We start from the raw sequence: 6,735 nt of genomic DNA, 5'->3' as shown, positions 1-6,735 counted from the left end.
ATAGCATAGTAAGAAGTGTACACAGCAGGAAGAGTAATTACCCAAACTTGTATGCACAGTGGAAACTTCCTGTGTAGAGAGTTTGGCAGCATGAAACAATCCATCATGGATCCCAATCAAGGGGAAGTGGCCAACCTTACTGGCATGAACTGGGTGTTTAATGCAGGTTTTGAATCTTTCAACTGACTGAAGGATTCTAAGACTCAGGTGGTTGACCTGTGAGTCAGAGAGACTTCTCATGGGGAAGGAGTGGTTCATCTACCCTGGTGCTAATGAAAGGACTAGTCTGTATGTCTGTCAGTCATTACCAAGTCACGGTGTTGAGAGGGTGCTTATTTCCCTTCCATTAATACTCACTTCCCTGTCATGGACTACCCCCACCTCCAGACTAAATGTTAACTCATTTGTTTTTCCCTTCTATTTCTCCTAAGGTTCATTTGACCCCATTTAGTACAATATGCTTCAAAAATGGATGATATGTTATCATGGATTTTATCTCTCATTTTGATAACAATTGTGAGAGGTTTTGTAAGTTTGTGAATGTGCCAAAAATAGTGCCTAGCAAAAAGTATAATAATATCTAAATTTATTAAGCATTTATCCTGTGCCCAATATTGTACTAAAAGTGCTTTACATGTGTAACTCTGGTTAATCTAATTTGGGGGAGCATAATATTTATCTTTTTAACAATTACGATATGAAGCCCACAGAAATTGAATAGGCTGCCCAGAGTCATATAGCTTTTAAGTAAAGCCAGACTTTATACTGATTTATCTAAATCCAAATTCCAATTTGTTGTGCTTGACCATTGGATCATACAGTAACCTGTAGACCATACAGCGAATATGGGCTTTATGAGACTATGTGGAGAACCCGCATATGGTGGAAAAAAATTATAAAACAAATTGAAATAATCCCAAACTATTGTTCATATGCTAACATCTCACTAGGTTGCTGGGAAACATTTTTTTTAATTTCAAATTTGAATTCAAGTTTGATTTCAAAATAATTCTAGATTCCATCAATATATATATATTATATATATAACTGATATATAAGGAGTGAAATATATATATAAGTGATATATAAGGAGTGAAAAAGTTTAGTTCATAATCTCAGACCACATACTCACTAAGTGAACTTGGAGAGCCTGATAAATATCTATTATGTTTAAAAACAATACAAGGTTTCCGAAATGCTATGTATAGAATTAAAAGCCTGTATATACACTATAGTGACTTTAATATCAAAGGTATATTTGTTAAAAATGATGGAACCCAAGAGTATAAATGTTGCTTTAAATGCAGGGGTATGAAATTTGTCAAAAAACGTTTAATAGTGCCTGGCCCCATGGCTGAGTGGTTAAGTTCGAACCCTGTGCTTCGGCGGCTCAGGGTTTCCAGTTCGGATCCCAGGAGCCGACATGGCACCGCTCATCAGGCCATGCTGAGGCTGTATCCCACATAGCACAACCAGAAGGACCTACAACTAGAATATACAACTGTGTACTGGGGGGCTTTGGGGAGAAGAAGAAGAGAGAAGAAGGAGGAGGAGGTGGAAGAGGAGGGGGAGGGGGAGGGAAAAGAAGGGGAAAGGGAAGGAGAAGGAAACAATAAGAAGATTGGCAACAGATGTTAGCTCAGGGCCAATCTTTAAAAAAAACACTTAATAAATGATTAAATATGCATACTATGCTTTGAAAAGCTGCCTCTACATTTATGACTTCTGTGAAGGTCGCTCCTTAGTTACCTTTATAGCACTTGACAGAGGAGAGTCTGCCTTGGCTCACCGAGAACTGCCTACTGTTGTCTTCAATTTAACAAAGCCTCACTTAGTATGCTTCCCAAAAGGTTATCTTTTGTGTGGTAGAGAGATTGAAAGATGATAGATAGAAAGAAAATATTTTAAAACATTATACAATAATATACTTTTAAAATCTGCCTTGTATTTATATATAATTCAAATAAATTAACACACACATTTATGTCAATAGTCTTACTAAGTTTCTTCTTGACATTGAAAGTAGATTTTGTTTGAATGCTCACAAGGTACATTTCTATGAACCAAGGCCATATCCATTATTTTCTAAGTAAGACTTTTTTTAGAGAAGAAGCATAATCACTGTCATTGGTATATGTATCCAAATGTCATAAAAATTATGGGTATTTTTGCTTACCATCATAATTTGAATATTTTCAGATATAGTTCTTTTTTCTATACTAGTGTTTTAACGGATTGTATGCATGGTTGAAGCCATAAAAATTAGAGGGCCAGAGACTACTAATACAAAAGTGCTACCTAGATATAAATTAGATGCTTTGAAAAGGGCATTATTGCCTAAATATATCTAAAATAGTTAAAATTACAGGAATAGTAATGCATCACTTGTCTCTCAGAAGCTTCAAAAGTTTCTAAGGACTTCTAGATGTTTCTTTCCTCAATTTTCAAACTTGTTTAAAAATGTGTTATGTTTGTGGAACCTGTCCAATAGAACTATATCTTAAGACTTCATGATTTTCTATATTTGAGTCATTATTTGGAAAACCCAAAAGCAAGCATAATTCAGGAAACATTTTGTTTCAACCTTTTATATACTCAGAGTGTGAAAGCATAGACTTTTTAAAAGTATAATGTAGTTAAAGGTTCTGATATATATTGGAGATACTTTAGAAAACATTTATTTAAACATTTCATATAAAACAAAAATTTTTAAAAGACAATTTTACCAGTAAAAGTCATTTGACAAACTTTTAGTTAAATTAAAATCCCCCAATGATTTTAAGTGCTTACTACGTTTATTAGGAAAATATGGGTAAGACATGGTCTCATGAGAAGAACTATAGGATGGAGTAAGTGACATGACAGGAATACAAAGCATGGCGACATCAGGCACTAAAAGGTAACAACTACCCCAGACTAAGGATGAGGTAGCTCAGATGGATCTTGAAATAACGGTGTATTAGCATAAACTTACCCAGCTGGAGACTCCAACCACTTGCTGTCCCAGACGTGGTCACTTTTCTAGAAGATATAATGACAGCCCCTGGTACTTCCTAGTCAACTAATGATCTAATGAACACTTGTAACTATTTACCAGTAAATATAGACAACCAGACCCATTTGATTTCACTTAGAAAGAAAGAATAAGTCGTGTTCACTTTCCTTAGGGATGTATCAACTTTCCAATTCTTCTCAAGATGTAATATGTAGGTATCTCTCTGACTTTATCTTTTAACAAGACATCATGCTGGTCCACTGTATTGATGATACCATTCTGATACATTGAAATGCTATAGAAGCCTCGGTAAGATACATGCCTGCCTCAGGATGGAAAAGCCCTTGAGAATTCAGACTCTGACCCTTTGATTAAGTTTCAAGGTTTTCTTTGATCTTGTCCATGAAAAGATATCTACAATAAGGCAAATGGCAAGAGGCTGTAGCTGGAATCTCTTACCACAAAGAAAATAGCATAATGCCCTTTGGATTTCAGAGGCAACATTTAACAAATATGTAACAGTGTGTTGCTGCAAAGCACTTACCAAGTAAGCCACAAGAACCAGGAAATTTAGTGGCACTTCAAGTGTCGGTGGCAGTTAGGTTGTTTCATGGAATGAGCACTATTTAAGAAACTATAGCACTTGTTCTTAAGATTTTCAAGCAAAGCTACTCCATATTCTGAAGAGAGCACTTTGATTGGAAATAACAACAGAGTAGCAAAATAACTTCTGGCCTAATACTAAGCTCTACTAGAGATAGAAAATTTGACTGGTGCCATGAGATACCATCCCACCTGAGCTGCCTATCATGACCTGGGTGGTATCTGACCACAGAAGCCATCAATGTTGGCATTTTCAGCAGCATTCCATCATTAAGTGGAAGCAGTACATATGACATTGGGCTTGAACAGATCCTGAAGGCACTATTAAGTTACATGAGCAAGAGGCTTGGACTATCAAGCCTCTACTTTTAAAGCACTGCCTCCTCTCCATGAACCCACACTTACAGCTTTATGAGGGGTTTCCTATGACAAGTTATCTGATGAAGAAAAAGTTTATATTCATCTATAGATGGTTCCACGTGATAAACTAGGAACACCTAGAAGTAGACGACTTTGGCGTTGTCCCCACTCAAGCATGATACAGAAGAACATGGGTGAAGGGAAATCTTCCAGGGGGCAGAACTTGAAGGAGTATTCCTGGTTGCTTCATTGGGAAAAAGGAGTAGAGAAACATCAGATCCACCCTGATTTTTGAGCAATGGCTAATGATTTGGCTGAGCTGTCATGGACTTAGAAGAAAAATATTGTAAAATTGGTGATGAAGCGGCTTGGGGCAGCTCTCATGAAATGGGCGCAAAGTGTGAGGATAATTTTGTCTTGTGTAAATGTCCACCAGATGGCAAGCACAGCAGACAAGGCTCTTAATAATCATGTGGACAAGATGGCCCATTATGAGGATGCCAGTGGATCTCTTTGCCCAGCCATTCCAGTCATTGCTGAAAAGGGCTGATGAAACCAGTAGCTGTGGAAGGAGGCATGGGGGTTATGCACTGACTCAACAACATGAGCTTCTACTCACTATGGATAATATGCCTATTACTTTTGGTGAGTACCCAACATGTCAACAACAGAAAGTGACACTGAACCACCAATATGGTAATACTTCCCAAATGAACAAGCCAGCCACCTGGTGACAATTTAAATGCATTCAATCACTTCCATCACAGAAGGGGAAGCAATTTGTTCTTTTTGGAATAGACGCTTATTCTGGAGATGGATTCTCCTTCAATGCCAATAATGATCCTTCCAAACACCATTCATGATTTTGGAGATTGCTTTACTCACTGCCAGGAAATTTTCCACAGTATTTCTTCTGAACAAGGAAATAATTTTAGAGCAAATGAAGTGAAACAATTGGCCCATGCCCATTCATGTTTCCTACCATATACCCCATTCCCTGCCCAATAGAATGGTGGAATGGCTAGTGGCCTCAAAGAGTGGTGAAATGGGCTTCTGAAACCTCAGTTAGAACACCTTGCAAGTATCTCAGGTATACCCTATAGGCAGAAGTTTATTTGTGAGTCATTTACGACAATAAGTGCTTCTATTTCTCCCCTGGCTAGAATTTATGGGTCCAGGATTCAAGGAATAGAATCTCTTCATGTTCAGAGAAACTTCTCTAGTAACAACTATAGAAATGATCCCTGAAAGTGTAGTCTTCAGGAGTCATTTCTCTTGTTGTTAAACCTAGTGAAATACAATTTTGGTCTCTGATGGTTTAGAGGTCTTACTTCCCTAAGAAGAAATGTTCTCATTAGGGACACACAGGGACAGTGCCAAGGGGAAGCTGGACACTGTATTTCTCAGAATCCCTTTTCCTTAATGTTAAAGTTTGCCAATGAAAGGAAATTGCTTGAGATTCTGAAGGCAGGAAGGAATAGAATCCATGATTCTATGGAAGTGTTTGTACCCAAATAAGAATATTTATTCATTACGAGTTCTTAAATTCCTCAGTTTACTAATTTTTGCTGAATTTCAATATTCAATATACTGTGACTTTTTATTTGACCACATTCTGACATTTCACCTTTTTAAATAGTTTATTCATTTGTTTCACTGAATGATTATAATTAAAAATTATGAGACCCACACAGTAGCATTCTAGTTTCTTATTTCCAACTACTTTATTGTCTATTTCTTCAAAAAGAAATATGATCAATACCTAAAGTAGTATGTCAAAATCTAAAATTATCATCTTTCATTGAAAACCACCCATTTTCTATGTCTTCGGTAGCATCCGTAGTTTATTAAAATCTAAAATATCATAAGAGGCCCAGTTCAAATCCTACCTCTTCCATGAAAACTTTTCCTACCATGGTTTTGCTCTTCATCTATGATATGCCAGCATGCAGCCTGCATTATCCAATACAGTGTTTACATTTTCTCGTCAAACATCAGGAGTATAGACCGCACTATTGAGAGGCTAGCATCAATTGTTGCCTGTGAGACTTGATAGAGAGAAATTGGGGTCCAACATATCCCTTTGAGAACTTCTTATAAGCCGTTCCATTTTCCCCACTGATAAATTTATGAAAAAAAGCAACAAAGATTGACTAGCAGGAAAATGGTTCCTAGGTAGAACCTCTATTTGGCTATCTTCTTTGGAAAGATTGAGCAACAAGTGAGTGACTCAGGATCAGGAAAGTCCTGGTACAGCAAACAAACTTGCTTCCTTAATATAGGATGTTGAGAGAGAGAGAGTCCTGGCACTATTTTGTCTGCTTTCCATTCTGCTGGACTCTGAGGCATCTGAGTGAATCAGGGAGGGATATTCTCTACATTAGAAGGCATATGCAAAATATTCACTGGAGACCAGAGGATGCTCCTGCTGTGTGGCATCTGGAGCCCTGCCTCAGGCACTGGCAACAACTACAGAGACAGCGAATCGACCTTACAGAGTGAAGTAAAAGACCCCTGACATTGCCTGTTTCTTGTTTTTTTTTTTGCTTCAGGCTCATCATTAACATTTACCTATTTCTAAGTCGTGATGATTGAAAGATTTATCTGAAGGATTCCAACATTGCTTTTTATTCTTTGTGGAGGTAGAAATCTAAGAAGAATTTTGGTTAAACCAGTCCATCCTTGAGGAGTGATATTCATTTCCATTTATTCCTAATATTTGATTTTCAAAATGAGATAAAGTTTATCCCAGAAGCAACCAGAGAGCAATGAAAGAA

At 37.2% G+C, this 6,735-nt stretch overlaps 1 pseudogene; it reads right to left on the bottom strand.

The window, feature by feature from the left end:
• Positions 1 to 5,109: 5,109 nt before the first annotated feature.
• Positions 5,110 to 5,218, bottom strand: LOC111773325 (small nucleolar RNA U3; annotated as a pseudogene).
• Between the last annotated feature and the right edge of the window lie 1,517 nt (positions 5,219 to 6,735).

Source organism: Equus caballus, chromosome 4, assembly GCF_041296265.1.
Source record: "Equus caballus isolate H_3958 breed thoroughbred chromosome 4, TB-T2T, whole genome shotgun sequence".
Taxonomy (NCBI): Eukaryota; Metazoa; Chordata; class Mammalia; order Perissodactyla; family Equidae; genus Equus; species Equus caballus.
Note: the sequence above shows the minus strand (reverse complement) of the source record. Positions and strands in the feature narration are given on the sequence as shown.